Genomic DNA, 16,622 nt, shown 5'->3' on the forward strand with positions numbered 1-16,622 from the left:
TTATATCATTCTGCTTTCATTTTCTATTTCTGAGATGTTCATTTTCCATATTTCCCTGTCTGATTGTGAAAAGGTTCCTGAGTGACTCTAACATCATGGTCATGGAGCAGGCTTCAATTCTCATCACAAGTGGCTTTGTAATGATGACCTCGGCTTACATTCATCTCATATTCTCTCACCCTCCTCCTCTTTCCTCAATTTTATAATATTCTTATCATTTTCTTAATCCAAACCCCTGATATGAACTTGTAACAAGGGACTAGCAGGTAATGATCCCAAAGGTGGGACGCAATACCCAAGGGCTCTATATAGTTAGGATATAGATTTGACTTCTGTAAAAAAGGCCAAAATATTACTGGCTTAAACCAGACAGTGGTTGATTTTTGTCTCATATAACAGCCCGAGCATTAGCAGCATGGGGCTGAAAAGGTGAAACCATCATTTCTGGTAGCTGAACTCCTCTTCTTTTGCTTTCTGATTTTCAACACACAGCTTACATTTTGTAGTCTAGGACTGGTTCTCCAGTTCCCATGCCCACATCTCCATGTAGGGAGAAAAGTAAGAGGAGGGCACATGCCTTCCATTTTGAAGGTGTTAAGTTTTACTTATTACTTCTCATATCCCATTATTCAAAACCTAATCACTCGGGTATATTTAGCTACCAGACAGAACAAAACAGAAATTTTTTAACTGCTGGCTTACTTTGCCACAGAAACCTACTCAGGAATTTGTCTCAGACAACTATGGCAGTTGTGAAACTGATATAGTTACAAAACTGAACTATCACAGTTTTGTTATCTTCTTGGAAAAGGTGAGAATTAGAAGAAAACAACAGGTAACAGTGTGACGGCAATGTTTTCCTTTTGTTTTTGAACTACTCTTCTGTGATCATCTCAATTCATTTATTCCTTCAACAAACTAAGCTCCGGACCTATAAAAGCTCCCCCAACAAAGACCCTTTATGTATCTTCGCACAGGCATGTGAAGGAGCCAGACAAAAACACAGGTGTGCATGATGGGGACTGTGAGTCAGCAGGACTCTCATCAAGAGTTTTTACAGAGTGTGAAAGAAAGGGAGCTAGGCAAGAATGAGATAAGATCAGGAAAAGGATATTCAAATTTATCTTATAAAAGGCAATAGCAAGAAACCAAGGATAAACTAGCAAGAAATACATAAATAAATTTCTTTTTTAAGGACAGAATTCCTCTATAGAAGAGATGCTTGATCAATTTGACTACAAGAAACTTTTTTTTTGAGACAGAGTTTTGCTCTTGTTGCCGAGGCTGGAGTGCAATGGTGCAATCTTGGCTCACTGCAACTTTCAAGCGATTCTCCTGCCTCAGCCTTCTGAGTAGCTGAGATTACAGGCATGCACCACCATGCCTGGCTAATTTTGTATTTTTTTGTTGTTGTTAGTAGAGAGGAGGTTTTCTCCATGTTTGTCAGGCTGGTCTCGAAGTCCCAACCTCAGGTGATCTGCCCACCTAGGCCTCCCAAAGTGCTAGGATTATAGGTGTGAGCCACTGTGCCCAGCATGAAAACTTGTTAAAAATTTGTTGGCACAAATATTATGAACAAAATCAAAACATGAATAACAAAATGTGAAAAATATTATCTACACATATGAATGACAAGAAGCTAATTTCCTCATATAATACAAAAGCAAAAATCTGAAGACCAGTAATCCAAGAGAAAAGTACCCAAAAGATATGAACAGACCCTTCATAATAAAAATAATTTACTATTGACTTTCAAGTAGAGGAAATAAGCTCAACCTTACTTTAAAAAAATTAAAATAAACACTTGATACACTACATCCAGTCTGCTCATATACCATACTGGTAAGTATTGTAGGGAACAGGCACTCAGGGCAAAAAGGGTTACTCAAAATAAAAGGAATGCTTTTTTAATAATAAACATTTTAAAGGTATATCCCACTATGGTAAATAGCCTCTAAAACAGCCCAATCCCTGCTTCCTAGTATTCATGTCTTTGTATAATTTCCTTTCCTTGAATATGGGCTGGACTTAGTGACTCTCTTGTAACCAAAAGAACATAGCAAAAGGAATGAGATGTCATTTCTGATTACGTTACAAACGGATTACGGCTTCCGTCTTGCTCACTCTCTTGCTTTCTTTCTTACTTACTCTGAGGAACACCAACTGCCCCACTGTGAGGTTCTCTGTGGAGAGAGCCACATGGAAAAAAGAGATGTCTCTGGCCACCAGCCAATGAGGACCTGAGGAATGCCAACAGCCACATGAGTAAGCTTGGAAGTGGATTTTCTTCCAGTTGAGCTTTCAGGTGACTGCAGCCCCAAATGACATTTTGATTACAGCCTTATATGATAACACTGAGCCTGAGAGCCCAGCTCAGCCATGCCCGATCCCTGGTCCACAGAAACTGTGAGATAATAAGCACTTTTTGTTTGAAGTCACTAAGCTTTGGGACAATCTGTTGCACAGCAAGAGATAATTAATATAAATTTTGGTACCTGGAAGTGGGATGCTACCTTGACCTTGGGACCAAACATGGGCAGAGGCTAGAAGGATTTTGAGGGTTCTGTTAAAGAAAGCTTAAGTTGCCTTGAAAGACTATTAATAAAAATCTGGAATGAGGATGCCACCAGTAAAGGCAAAAAAAAAAAAGTAAGGAACATGTTATCGGAAGGTGGTGAAAGAGGGATACTTCTTATATCATGGTAGAAAGCTTAACATCACTATTGTCTTCAGTAACATGAAAAGCAGGATATGCGTTAAATGACCTGGGTGATCTAGGTGAGATTCCTGAACAAAGTGTTGAGGTTACTACCTAAGCTGTTATGCTGTTTATTGTAAAATGTGAGATAAATTGAACAGGTAAAATGAAAAGAAATCATGACTGGAGAGGAGAATTGCAGGAAGATGGTAGAGTAGAAAGTAGCAGAAATCAGCCTCTCTACCTAGATAACACTGTTCTGCAGAAACTAGCTGATGAAACAATTCTGGAACTTTGGAATCTATTCAAAGACTTGAAACTTCCAGATAAAGGCTTGGGTGGTTAATTAATTTTGTTCAGTTTCAGTTCTTAACTTGCTAGCTTTCCCACCCACCAGCCTCAGGGCAGGCAGTTACACATGTGTTCCAGCAGTAGCTTACACACCACTTGCAGAGACATGGGTAATAAGGACTCTGTCCTCCAGATATAGAAGATCTGTGCTCTGATGACTGATCGCTACTTCTGAGAGAAGAGGTGGAGACACAGCAGAAGGAAGCCATTGTTGCCACCCTCACCACCACTGCTGTAAGCCCCTTCCCTGTGGCTGAAGCATTTCTAGAAGATTTAAAAAGCCAACACATTTCCCTTCTTCAGTTTTCTCTTTTTCTCCTTTTGGGAGCCAGACATTTAAGGACTAGGACATTCAAAACCAACTACATATAAAAGACAATTTAGAAAGTAATTATATATATTTAGAGAAAGGTGCTAGCTCAGAAAAGACGTAAGAAGGCTTAAATTTACTGATCCCAGTCACAGAGACAACCAATACCAATTTTAAAAAGAAAGAAAAGTAAACTCTGAGGAAGAAGGGGAATCTGATTTCCAGACTTTCCACATTATAAGATTCAAATCTCCAGTTTTCAACAACAACAAAAAAATCACAAGGCATAAAAAGGAACAAAAAAGTATGGCACATTCAAAGGGAAAAAAATAAATCAACAGATAATGTCCCTAAGGAAGACCAGATGGTGGACTTATCAAAGACTTTAAAACAACTGTCTTAAAGATGTTCAGAAAAACTAAAGGAAAACATGGAGAAAAATGTTTTAAATGTGTATGACCAAAGTGAAATATCAATAAAGAGATATAAAACATTTTTTTAAAACCTCAAAAGTGGTTCTGGGCTAAAAAGTGCAACATCTGAATTGAAAATTTTATTATAGGGATTCAAAAGCAGATTTGAGAAGGCAGAGAAAGGATCAGAAAACCTGAAGATAGGACAATTGAAATTATTAAGTCTGAGAAACAGAAAGAAAAGATAGAAAAAAAAAGTGAATACAGCCTAGGGGACCTGTGGGACACCATTAAGCTGACCAACATGTACATTATGAAAATCTCAGTAAGAGAAGAGAGAAAGAAAGGGAAGAGATTTGAAAAAATAGCAGCAGAACATTTCTGAAATTTGATGAAAGACATGAATATAGACATCCAAGAATCTAAACTGATGCTAACAGGATGAAATCAGAGGACAGCATCAAGACATACTATAATCAAACTGTAAAAAGACACAGAATCTTCAAAACATCAAGACAGATACAACTAATCACATACAAGAGTTCTTCAATAAGGGTACCAGTACATTTCTCAGCAGGAAAGTTGGAGGCTAGAAAGCACTGGACTGATACATTTCAAGTACTGAAAAAAAGAAACTATCAACTAGCATCCTACATCCAGCAAAACTGTCCTACAAATGTGAGGTAGAAAGTAACAAATTCCCAGATAAACAAAAGCTGAGGAAGGTCATTATCATTAGACCTGCTGTTCAAGAAATGGTAAAGGGATTTCTTCAAGTTGAAATGAAAAGATACTAGAAAGTAATACGAAACCATATGAAGAAATAAAGGTCTTACTTAAGGCAAATATAGGCAATGATAAAAACTATTATTATTGTAACTTTGGTTTGAAATGTCACTTTTTGTTTTCTATATGATATGAGACTTTTTTTTTTTGAAATGGAGTCTCACTTTGTAGCCCAGGCTGGAGTATAGGGGCACAACTCAGTTCACTGCAATCTTCTCCCTCCTGCGTCTTGGTCCAAGCAATTCTCCTACCTGAGCCTCTCAAAAAGCTGGGATTACAGGCATGAGCCACCATGCCCACCTAATTTTTGTAGTTTTTAGTAGAGACGGGGTTTCACCATGCTGGCCAGTCTGGTCTTGAATACCTGACCTCACAATCCGCCCACCTCTACCTCCCAAAGTGCTGGGATTACAGGTGTGAGCCACTGCGCCTCGCCAAGACAAATTTTTAAGGTAATTAGACTAAAAGTTAATATCATTGTAATTTGATCTGTAACTCCACTTTTTGTTTTCTACATGATTTAAGACCGTAACGAAAAGAACTCAGTTATTAATCTATGTTTTTGGACACATGATACGTACAGATATAACGCTGTGATATCGATAACTGAAAGTAGTTATTGTTGGGGACAAAGCTGTACATAAGTAGAATTTCTGTAGTTATTAAAGCTAGCAAAGTGTTATAACTTTAGGATGTTAAATGTTATACCCATGATAACAAGAAAGAAAATAGCTATAGAAGATACATGCAAGGAAAGGGAATTAAAACATCTCACAATGAAGAAAAAAGTAAAAAGAAAAGGAATATATGAAAAGACATTCCATGTTTATGAGTTGGAGGCCTTAATATTGTTAAAAATGTCAATACTACCCAAAATGATAGAAAGATTCAATTTATCCCTATTAAAAATCCCAGTAGCATTTTCTGCAGAAATAGAAAAATCACCCTCAAATTCACATGGAATCTTGAGCCAAAACAGCCTAGAAAAAGAATGGCAAAGTTGGAATACTCACAATTCTTCATTTCAAAACTTACTAAAAAGCTACAGTAATCAAAACAGTGTGGTGCAGGCTATTCTATTCCAAAGTATTTCTTAGATATGATACCAAAGGTACAGGCAACAAAAGAAAAAACAGGGTCAGGCATGGTGGCTCACACCTGTAATCCCAGCACTTTGGGATGCTAAGGTGGGTAAATCACTTGAGGTCTGGAGATTGACACCAGCCTGGCCAACACAGTGAAACTCCACCTCTAATAGAAATACAAAAATTAGCCAGTGTGGTGGCTCACACCTGTAATCTCAACTAATCGGGAGGCTGAGGCTCAAGAATTGCTTGAACCCAGAAGGTGGATATTGCAGTGAACCGAGTTCATGCTACTGCACTCCAGCCTGGGTGACAGGGTGAGGAAAAAAAGAAAGAACAGACAAGTTGGGCATCATGAAAATTAAAAAATGTTGTGCCTCAAAGGACACTATCAACAGAGTAAAAAAACTACCTCCAGTACGGGAGAAAATATTTGCAAATCACGTATCTGGCAAGGGATTCATATACAGAATATAGAGAGAACTTCTAAAACCCAACAACACACCAAAAATAAACAAACTGATTTGAAAATAGGCAAAGGACTTGGATAAACAGTTCTCCAAAGAAGATATACAAATAACCAGTAAGCAAGTGAAAAGATGTTCAGCCCCATTAGTCATCAAGAAATCAAAATCAAATGAGATACCATCTTTACACCCATTAGGATGGCTATTATAAAAAACAAACAATAAAATGAAAATAGACAAATGTTGGCAAGGATGTGGAGAAACTGGAAGCTGTGCACTGTTGGTGAAAATGTACCACGTTGCAGCTGCTGTGGAAAACTGTATGGTGGTTCCTTAGAAATTAAACCCAGAATTACCATATGAACCAGTGATTCTACTTGAGGGTATATACCCCCAAAACTGAAAGCAGAGTCTTTAAGAGATATTTGCACACCCATGTTTATAGCAGGATTATTCACAATAGCCAAATGATAGAAGCAACTCCAGTATCCATGGATAAATGAATAATGTAGGGGTTGTTTGTGATATACATACACAAACATATATGTACACATATATACATACACATACATACACAATGGAATATTATTCAGCCTTAAAAAAGAAGGAAATTCTGACATGTTGCTACTTGAATGAACTTTGAGGATATTATGCTAAATCAAGTAAACCAGTCACTGAAAGACAAATACTGTACGATTTGACTGTTATCAGGTATCTAGAGTAGTCAAATGCATAGAGACAAAAAGTAGAATGGTGGTAGTCAAGAGCTGGAGGAAGGAATGCAAAGTTTTTTTTTAATGGGTCTATAGTTTCAGTTTTTAGGATGACAAGTATTGTGAAAATGGATGGTGATGATGTGTGCATAACAATATGAATGTACTTAATACCAGTAAATGTACACTTAACAAAGGTTAAGATGGTAAATACTATGTGTATCTTATCACAATTTTATAAAATTTTTAAGAAATCAGGACTTGATGTTTTTGAAAATTCTCAAACCCTTCAGATTTAGAAGAGGCTAACATTAAGAACTAGCTCCTGGCCAGGTGTGGTGGCTCATGCCTGTAATCCCAGCACTTTGGAAGGCCAAAGCAGATGGATCACCTGAGGTCCGGCGTTCAGTATTAGCCTGTCCAACATGGTGAAACCCCGTCTCTACTAAAAATAGAAAAATTAGCCGGGCATGGTGGCACATGACTGTAATCCCAGCTCCTTGGGAGGCTGAGGCAGGAGAAGTGCTTGAACGTGGGAAACAGAGGCTACATTGAGCTGCCATTGCATCAATGCACTCCAGCCTGGGAGACAGCAAGACTACGTCTCAAAAAAAGAAAAAAAAAAAAGAAATCGTTCCCTAGAAGTTCATACTGTGGGCACTGCCAGGAGAACCCCGGTCTAAAGGTGACACTAAGAATGTGTCTGTAAAAAGTTCTGTTATATTAAGAAAGATAAAAAGTGGTATCATCAGAGTACTATTCAGTCATACAAAGGACCTTTGAAAAAGAGTAAGGATATGCTTCATAGATCCTCTCAATCAAACAGTAACGCCTTCAGAAAACTTAAGTGCATTGACTCTCAAACTGATAAGCAGGAACGTAAGGTAAAGAAAGACTTATCAAGAAAAGATTTCTGGTTTGACTTTTGTGTAATGGAGTAAACTCTAATAAGATTCACAAGAAGCCCATGAGGTTTCTGCAAGAATTTTATCAGGAAGAACTCTGCCAGCTTCAACTGAAAAGGACAGAATGAAAAGTACAGTACAAAATGAAAAAAGGTTATTAGATTGCCCAAATTCTACCGGCAAGGAAAGCAGGCTGAGGCGATTTCTTAACTGTAGCATTGTGCTACCTTTCTTGCAAAAGGAAAAATGACTCAGAGTGAAACATGAGCCCAAAGAATAGAGATGAAGGCCATAGAGAATCATTCCTAGGTCTTCAGACCTAATCAAAAAACTACTAACATTGAAAGTCCAGGAGTGGTGGTTCATGCCTGTAATCTCTGCACTTTGGGAGGCTGAGGCAGGTGGACTGCTTGAGCTCAGAAGTTCAAGACCAGCCTGGGCAACATAGCAAAACCCTGTCTTTACAAAAAATATAAACATTAGCCAGGCATGGTGGCATGCGTCTGTAATTCAAGCTACTCGAGAGGCTAAAAGTAGGATGATCACCTGAGCCCAGGAGGTCAAGACTACAGTGAGCCATGATCATACCACTGCACTTCCACCTGGGCAACAGAGTAAGAATTTGTCTCAAAAAACAAACAGCCGAGCATGGAGGCTCATGCCTGTAATCCCAACACTTTAGGAGGCCAAGGTATGTGAATCATGAGGTCATGAGTTCAAGGCCAGCCTGACCAACATGGTGAAACCTATCTCTACTAAAAATACAAAAATCAGCCAGGTGTGTTGGCAGTTGCCTGTAATTCCAGTTACACAGGAGGCTGAGGCAGGAGAATTGCTTGAACCTGGGAGGTGGAGGTTGCAGTGAGTTGAGATTGTGCCATTGTACTCCAGCCTGGGTGACAAAGTAAGACTCCATCTCAAAACAAAACAAACACTGGAACAACTGGATTTCAGAAGTGCACTGGACCTTTGTGCCCCCCACTTCCCCTCTTATAAAACAAAAATGTCTAAAATGGCTATCCTCTGTCTATGTCACTACTGTATGTTGGGCTTGGTTGGGGAGAACTTTTACAGATTGAGAGAAACTACACCTGAGGTGCCTCATCTACACCTGTATATGATTTAGGTGATGAGATTCTGAACTGTAAGCTGATAACATAATTGAATTAGACTTTAGGGGACTGGGAAGGGGGATGAGAGTATTGCATATATGAGGGATAGGATCATTGGGGGCAGAAGGAAGACTAGCATAGACAGCCTCTAAAATGGTCCCCAGTATTCCATGGTTTCTCGTATTTCTGCCCTAGGCAATCTTTCCCCCTTGATTATGTGCTGTGCCTACTGCCTCTTCTAACCAAAATAATATGGCAAAAAGGATGAGATATCAATTCCCAGGTTAAGTTACAAAGGACTCTGGTTTCCATCTTGCTCACATTCTCTCTTGCTTTTTCCCTCATTCAATCTAAGGAATACCAACTGTATTCCTCACACTGTAGGCTGCCCTGTAGAGAGGCCTACATGTCTCTGGAAAGGAACCTATGTCTCTGTTGAACAGTGAGTAAGGATTTGAGGCCTGCCAACAGCCAGGAGAGTAAGTTTGAAAGCAAATCCTTCCGTAGTTGAGCCATAAGATGACTGCAATCCTGGCTGATACTTAATTGCAGAGCTGAGCCTGGATTCCTGACCCAAAGAAACCGAAATAATAAATGTTTGTTGTTTGATGTTACTAAGCTTGGGGATAATTTCTTACACAAAAATAGACTACAACCATAATGAAGGTTTAACAATCCATTGGTGTTCACAATGAAAATGCTTTTAAATTTTTAAGTATTTTTTTTTAAGTTTTAGGAAACTTAAAAATTTTTAAACAATTTGTAATATTTATTTTCAATATGTATATAACATATATATATTTATATTATACATACATATATTTTAAAAACCTTGGGATATTTACAAAAGTTAACTCTATATTAGTCCTCAAAAAATCAATACATTCCACAAAGTATTATAAAACTAACACAAATAAAGTTATCTGATCAAATGGGGAAAAACACCCTAAAAATATTTTTACAACTTTAACAACTCTTGTTAAGAAATCAAGACCAAAAAGGAAATCAAGACCTTAAAAAAGGAAATCAAGACCAAAATTATACAATTTCTTTAAAAAAAATGATAGCAGAAAAGTATTTATTAGACCTTACAGATAACCACAGTGCTCAGGGGAAAATATGTAACATTAATTAAATATTTATGTTCATTTATGTTATTCACATAGGAATAAAAGTTTAAGTTTCCAATTCAAGAAATTAGAGGGCACCAAGAAACCATTTAGCTAATAAATAGTCTAAACAAGAAAAAGTAAACATAAATTTTAACAATTAGAATGTGGAAAGAACAGATTCAGAGAAAATATAAAACAAATTGTAACAGATTGCTTTTCTCAACACTATTTCTTTATTTCTTTATCTGTTTATTTATTTTGAGACACAGTTTCTCTCAGTCATGTAGACCAGGGTGCAGTGGCACAATCATAGCTCACTGCAGCCTCAAATTCCTGGGCTCAAGTTATCCTGTTACCTCAGCCTCTCCAGTAGCTGAGAATACAGGTATGAAATATCACGCCCAGCTAATTTTTAAAATTTTTTGTAGAGACAGAGTCTTGCTATATTGCCCAGGTTGGTCTTCAGCTCTTGGCCTCAAGAGATTATCCCATCTTGGCCTTTCAAAGCACTGAGATTTAAGGAATAAGTCATAGCTCCTGGCCTCTGAAAACATTATTAAAATAGATGTATTTTTAGGAAAATATAAATCATAAAAATCTACCTCCAGAGGAGAGAGCAAATCTTATGACAGACAAAAAATTTTGATTGTCAGAAAGCTACACATCAGAATGCACCAGGCCAAGAAATTTTCAGTAGTTCACTTTCACTACTATTGTTTAGCACTGTCATAGAAGGAATAGCAAATGTGATTAGGGAAGAGAAAGAAAAATGGGGTCTTAAATTGGAAAGGGAGAGGCAATACTTTCATTATTTGTAGGAGATACATTCCTATTAAGCCTCTTTAGGTTCTGGAGGCCACACATTCTACAACTAGGTATACTGATCTGGCCTACATATCAGGCAATGTTAAGAGGCATTATATGACTTTCAAAAAACAGCTTCTGGACCAGGCGAGGTGGCTCACGCTTGTAATCCTAGCACCTTGGGAAGTTGATATGAGTGGATCACCTGAGGTCAGGAGTTCGAGACCAGAATGGTAAAAATGGTGAAACCCCGTCTCTACTAAAAATACAAAATTAGCGGGCATGGTTGTGTATGCCTGTAATCCCAGCTACTTGGAAGGCTGAGGCAGGAGAATCGCTTGAACCCCGGGGTGCAGGTTGCAGTGAGCCAAGACTGTGCCATTGTATTCCAGCTTGGGCAACAAGAGTGAAACTCTGTCTCAAAAACAAAAACAAAACAAAACAAAAACAGCTTCTGATATGGTACTGGGACCTGACAAAGATGGAATATTTGACTATGTGACACTTAATGACCATATGCCCAGAACTGCTGAACTCAGTAAGTCATAAAGTTAAGATGGCTCACCAATAATCCATTATAAGATAGAAATACTACATACAGGATAATCACGAGCAGGACCACAGGGCACATGTAAGCTGCATGAGTGGACGCCCCATCATCCACCACAGTTCACCCAGAATTCTTCCCTAAGTCATAACTATGGCCCATGCATCATAACCTATGTACACACACTGATATCCAATAAACATACGTACAACCATGTGAAGCAGGCAGAGAAAACCTGGGTTTTGAGGTAATGAATAGGTTAGACTCAAGCCAAAAATGAATGGCAGCTGCATACAACTTCATTGATGGGTGGCCTTGAAAGAGAGTGAAGAGGGAAAATCTTTCTGATGGTCCAAGTTCAGGCAATGATCATCCACCTTGTGTGAAAGGAGGAGGGGGCTTGTAATGAGAATGTGTATTGATTCATGGGCAGTGACAAATGGCTTGGTAATGGTCAGAAACATGGAAGACTGAAAGACACAGAGACAAGGAGTTCTGGGGTAGAGGCATGTAGATAGGCCTATAAGAACAGGCATGAATCAAGCACAAAGATCATTGTATCACCCATTGATGTCCTTAGGAAGGTACAAGGGTCTTGGCATGTTGCCCAGGCTGGTCTTCAACTCCTGACCTGGACAATTCTCCTACCTTGGCCTCTCAAATCACTGATATTACAGACCTGAGCAATAGTACTTGGCCCCGGAAAACATTATTAAAATGAAATTATTATCATGGAAGGAGTATTAAACAATCAAGTAAACAAAATGACTTAGTGAGTTAATAACGGCCGGTTTTTGTCATGGGCGACCCCAGCACAATGGCCTAACAATGAAGTGACCAGAGAGGCAGAAATGGAGGCTATACATGAGCTCAGCGGCATGGACTCTCAATCGCCAAGGCTGATACAGCTACAGCTGTCTCTGTCTCTGAGTGTCCCACCTGCCAGCAACATAGTATCAGTGCTGAGCCTCCAATTTGACAACCAGCCATTAGATGGAAAGTTGATTATGTTGGGCTCCTTTTATCCTTGAAGAGTCCGCAGTGATTTGTTTTGCTTTTTTCCTCACAGAAATTGGTATCCATTCCAGATGTAGGTTTGCTTTTCCTTTCCTGAGGGCCTCAGCCAGCACCACTAAACTAACCGGGGGCTTAAGGAATACCTGATCCATAGGCATGGAATTTTGGCCTGTTGTAAGCTTCACTGTTTTTCCTCCTCCAGTATTTAACCCAGGCCGTGGTCATGTAGTCCTGTGTTTACTTCTACCCAAGGCATGATCACCCAATCCAGAATGAGGTCTGATAATGGCATATTAGGATTCTTGTTCCAGGGTGACAATGGAGATAAACCTAATGCTGTCACAAAGCTCAAAGGCATCCACTTTTGTTCTGATCACAAGGATGTACCTTACTTCAAATGTGCCCTGAAGTTTTCTGAAGCTCACAGCCCAATGTAGGGACCAGAAACTTTGTTTGCCCCTACCTTTTTGCCTTTTTTCATGAGAAGATCCTTTACCCCAGCCCTGGTTTCATATGGAAAACAGAATTCATGCCCCTTGTTCATATACGTTAAGTACTCCTTATCTCACAGAAGCTGAACCCCCAGCAAATACTGCCCCTTAAAACAACAAAACAAGAAACCCACAAGACAGAAGCCCATTGACTTCAGCTCCACTCACTTTTGCTTTTCTGTTCTACATTTGGTTCACAGAGAGATTTATCTGTTTCTGAGACCTTGTCTTTTGGTGTTTTAATATTTCACTTAACATTGCTAAGTATTGGAGTGTTTTATAGCATAAACTTATGATTATAGTGATTGGAAATACCCTAAAGGTGGCATTTAAAATATTAATTGAGAAATATTTTCAGAGAAGTGTAAAAGCATTTGGAAAAAAATAAAATTGGACCCCTACCTCCTATCTCTTACTAAAACAAATTCTCAATGGATTAAAGATTTAAATTTGAAAAGCCACTGAAATATTACAAAAGATTTTAGGGTGGACAAAAGTTTTTAAAATAGGACATACAAGTGCTAAACACTCAGGGAAAAACTGGTAAGTGTGGCTATATTCAAATTAAGAACTTATGTTCATCAAAAGACACCATTAAGAGAGTAAAACAGCAAGCCACAGACCGGAAAAAGATATTTGCAAGATATACCCAGTAAAGAATTCATATTCTAGAATATATTTTCTTTTAAATACTGATCAATATAAGAGAAACAAAAACAAAAACAAAAACAAAACAAAACAAAAAAAACGACCAACCCTCAAAAACTTCATTCTAAAAAATAGGCAAGAAATTCAAACAGGCACTTCACAATATATAATCTCTAAGAATCCAATAAACATAAGAAAAGGTGCTACATATTGTTTGTCGTCAGAGAAATACAAACTAAAATCACAGTGAGAAACCACCATCCACTCATCTGAATGTTGGTGAGGATATGGAGACACTAAAACTCTAAAAAATTGCTGGTGGGAGCATCAAATGGTAAAACCACTTAGAAATCTGGCAGTATCTACTGAAGACAACTGTAGGCCTAACAAACGTTATATAGATTAAGTCACAGGCCCACTTAAAGTCACATAAAAGGTAAAAGAAATGTCTATATGATGTCTGAGCCTTTGTTCTTTACTAACCCATGTCCCCTACAAACACACCAATGCCTTAAATGAACTTTATGTCTCTTTCTGGTTCACTGTTATTTGCATTGTTTAAAACACCCATAGCCCAGCCCTTGGTTGATTATTGCAGTTTATTGAACCTTAATAGAAATCTAGAATTAACAGATAAGAATGAGAAGAAGTATCACATAAACTATTAGTGGTTATTTTTCTGATTTTAAGTTGAATAAAATCCTCCGCAATATACATCAGAATTATTGTTTAAACTGATTTGCCTTGCTACTGTTTTTCTTGTCAGGGTTCAGAATATCCTCAACTCCTAACTGTAGTAAAAATTAAAGGCCGTGGCATTGCCTAGCATTTATTTTGTTTCTGATGTCATCTGTCTATTACCTTAGAGCTTTGCCTAACCTCATGTTAGTGTCTACTTAACCTGCTCATATTTCATTACTTCAGGATCTCATCTGAAGTCCTTTACCTAGAAATCACCACAGGTTTTTCTTCTAGAAAATGCTTTTCACTCCTATTCTCATCAGGATCCAGGAAATCTGCATCACAAGACTAAAATTTATAATCTTTGTGGTCAAAACTTTTTAAAGCTTTTCCAAATATTCGTCTTTTGGGCAATGCTAAACTGCTGTTTTCACAGCCAGTCCATGGGTGTCCAATCCTATAGATGCACCAAACTTGGACACCAAAACATTCGTGGAATAAATATTGCCACATTGATCTGCTAAGTTAACAAGTCTTGCTGATATTGTATTGGAGCCTAAAAGTTATGCATTAAACGTTCCATTAAAAAGCAGCAGCTTAGGGTGTAGTGGCACATGCTTATAGACTCAAGCTATTTGGGAGGCTGATGTAGGACTGCTTGAACACAGGAGTTCAAGATCAGCCTGCTGGGCAACACTGTAAGATCCGGCTCAAAAAAAAATAAAAAATAAATAAATAAGTAAATAAGCAGTAGCTTAGAAACCATAAAAGTTTAATTTGTATTCAGTTATTTAATAATAGTAATATTCACCCTGGAGGTCTCTCAACTAATTAGAAATCTCTTTTAAAACACTGAAAAATTTTAGACAGTACCTAAAGGACAGAAAGAAGACTGAAATTTCAGTCAAAAGGCTGACTGCTTCAAACAGTTTGCTGAACAAAGTGAAACAAAGAAATCTCCTCAGATGTCAACCTTTCCCCAGAGATCAAGAGGCTTGGGCACAGACAGGAGCAAGGAAGAATATACTTCTGAGCTCTGAATCTCCAGGAGAGCATTTTCTTGATTGATTAAAGCAGCCAAAAAGAATATGAATTAAAGCAATCTGGCCAAATGAGAGAACAGGTTAGTAATGACTTTTTCCTCCTTAAGAAATTTTATGACAATTCTACACATGTGGGAATGTGTAGGCTTCTGCAGCACCATTTTCATTTTAGACTTTGGAACTGTGAAGACTTCTTCCATATGAACAACGAAGGCTAAGCATCCTTAAACTAAAGTTAATGTTGAATTCAGATAAGCCATAAATGTATACCATGTATATTGTGACACTGCTTTTGATCAGTTTGGTTCATATTGTGCTATTATATATGCCCTATTGTTTATGTTTATTTTAGAAACTGTGACTCAATGTCCTTTGTTCCTCTTCTCATTTAAAAAAAACAACAACTGTCCCAAGGCTTAAGTTTCTTATATTTTACTATGTTTCTGAGACTGCTCTGCCTCACTTGAGGGTGCTCCTTTTTGTCTCCAAACCTGGGTGTAAAGGTTCACAATAGTAAGATTCTGAGTCAGGAACTCAGAATCTGTAGGATGGAACTGGCCAGAGGGTTTGAGTGAAGGCAGTGGATGTCAGGACCTAATGCAGAATGACAATAATCAGGGTACCCAGAACCCACTTTGCCTCTACCTTTGGCCATTTTGGAGAAGAAACGTACAAGGTAGACCATTACTGGCACTAACCCTACTCAATCTTACCAAATAATAGATGTTAGATGTGTTTTTTAAATCTTAGAAGAGAGAAGGATATTTCTTAGAAGTGTAACTATCCTTATGTTGTTCCCATTGTTAACTTAATCCTTATCAGAATTCATTTTTAGCCTTTCACAACAAACTTCAATGTTTTCTAGTATATTCAGAGTTTTGCAACCATCACCACAATTAACTGAGAACATTTTCATCATCGTGAAAAGAAACCCTGCATCTTTTAACAGTCACTCCCTCCTCCCCCTTATATGTGGATCATGTAATAAGTGGTCTTTCCTGACTGGCTTCTTCCACTTACATAATGTTTTCAATGTTCATCCCTGTGGTATTATGTATCAGTATTTAATTCCTTTTTAGTGCCAAATAATGTTCCATTATAAGGACATACCGCATTATATTTAGCTAGTCATCAACTGATGAACATTTGGATGGTTTCTACTTTTTAGCTATTAAGAATAATGTTGCTATGAACTTTTGTGCACAAGTTATGTGTGAATGTATGTTTTCATTCCTCCTGGGTATATACCTATGTTCTCCTCCCCCACACTGCCTACTTTTTTTCACCCCTGTGCAATGTACTTACCTTGGAAGACTCTAACAGTTTTCACAAGCCACACAGAAGAGCAAGACATCAGTAAGTAGGTCCTAAAAGGTAGAAAATTATGTTACTCATATCAAAAAACTATTTTTGTTTTTAAAACTACATGTATGCCCTTT

At 37.9% G+C, this 16,622-nt stretch overlaps 1 long non-coding RNA gene across 1 annotated transcript in view; it reads right to left on the reverse strand.

Annotated features, from left to right (window-relative positions):
- Positions 1-16,622, reverse strand: part of LOC128930314 (uncharacterized) — a 151,274-nt gene that overhangs the window by 36,579 nt on the left and 98,073 nt on the right. The window contains exon 2 of the long non-coding RNA XR_008478231.2: positions 16,489-16,550. This is a non-coding gene — a long non-coding RNA (uncharacterized LOC128930314). The remainder of the gene's footprint in view (positions 1-16,488; positions 16,551-16,622) is intronic.

This window comes from Callithrix jacchus, chromosome 20, assembly GCF_049354715.1.
Source record: "Callithrix jacchus isolate 240 chromosome 20, calJac240_pri, whole genome shotgun sequence".
In the NCBI taxonomy this organism is placed as follows: Eukaryota; Metazoa; Chordata; class Mammalia; order Primates; family Cebidae; genus Callithrix; species Callithrix jacchus.